The sequence below is a fragment of the Bactrocera latifrons genome, unplaced genomic scaffold (assembly GCF_001853355.1).
Source record: "Bactrocera latifrons isolate USDA-ARS-PBARC rearing strain unplaced genomic scaffold, ASM185335v1 scaffold_125, whole genome shotgun sequence".
NCBI classification, from domain to species: Eukaryota; Metazoa; Arthropoda; class Insecta; order Diptera; family Tephritidae; genus Bactrocera; species Bactrocera latifrons.
Genome location: NW_017534686.1, coordinates 135,733 through 137,054, shown reverse-complemented (window position 1 = coordinate 137,054; position 1,322 = coordinate 135,733). Strand labels below are relative to the sequence as shown.

Sequence of the window (1,322 nt, the reverse complement as noted above, 5' to 3'; positions counted from 1 at the left end):
TTTTAATTTTTTCAATAAGTTTAGCTTGCTTTCAAAAGTCTTCATTAGTCGGGTTGCCTCGCTCCATTTCGATTTTTCTTGTAACAAACCGCACCTGCAACACAACTAACGGTTAGTGTCAGCTTTGACTTTAACTTTCCGTTTTGATTTGCACCATTTATTTAGCCACCACTGTTCCATCGCGCGCAATCGATCAATCAACACTATCACGGACACAAACCCTCAACTAACTACCGTATCATACAGTTTGTTTTTGCTCGCCTACCTGTTCAACCAACGCGCTCACCGCCGTCTTACCTGTATGCCGCGCTCATTTCCACACACTCTACCAGCAATGTGCGCGCACAATCGGTTTTTCCTTTTCAAGCGTGTGTGGTGATTTCCTGCCGGCTAGCCAACTTTACCTGTGCTAACTTTTGCATTTGCTCTTAGCCATACACTAACTGGCCTACTAAGTTACTGGCTAACTAGCAGCGAACATTGTTAACAAAGCGAAACTTTGTTCSTGTTATCTCGTTTCCGTGTGGCAGAACGTGAGTGCCCGATTGTGTGTGTGCGCGCCGAATGTTGGTAGCCAGTTTGCGCTAGCCGCTGGCTTAGTGCAGCGCGACAACCTGTAACTTCAGTTACGSTTTGATTCTCGAACCTGTCGGACGTGGTAAACAAAAGTGCTCGTAAGTGAATTCAGTGGTTAGCTTGTGGCGGTTAGTGCGCGTTTGTTTGGGTGTGTGTGTGCATACTATGTGTGGCTGTGTAGCGCGTTGTTGTTGTTKCAATGCCAGTGAGCACACATATTGCAAATGAAATGGCTACATAGCGCTTTGGGCCAGTGCGAATGAAATGGCCGTAAATGGAAAGGTGTAAATTTAATAAATGGAAAAATGAAAGAATGAAAATTTTTACTTCAAGTTTCAATGAGAAAAGTAAATGCATAATTCAATAAGTGTTTGGGAAAGAGTAAATGCATAATTGCTAGTATTGCAAAAATAAATAAGCTGGTGTAGAAAAGTGTTAAAAGATTCTGCAAAAGTGTTGAAGAATTGTTGGTAACGAAAATTATTGCTTTGCACAGCCCGGCAGTCCGTCATCATTAACGAATTCGCTGGCACTTTTCTTGTTTTTGCTGCTGCTGTTKTTGTGTTGTGAGGCGAAATAGGTTTTAAGACCAACTTAAAAGCAATAGCAATAACAACAACAACACTGGCGCATAACAAAATTAAAAGAACAACAATAATAAACCAGTTTACAGCGTCTGAATGCAATATTGCTTAGAAGTGTGTATGTATGAATCTAGTATATATGTACCACATATATGAATATGT

General features: G+C 41.1%; 1 protein-coding gene across 1 annotated transcript in view; it reads left to right on the top strand.

Moving 5' to 3' along the window:
• Positions 1-630: 630 nt before the first annotated feature.
• The window catches only part of LOC108978652 (protein crumbs), a gene marked incomplete in the record, with an annotated part of 54,763 nt that continues 54,071 nt past the window's right edge, over positions 631-1,322 (top strand). The window contains 1 exon segment of the mRNA XM_018949029.1: positions 631-1,322.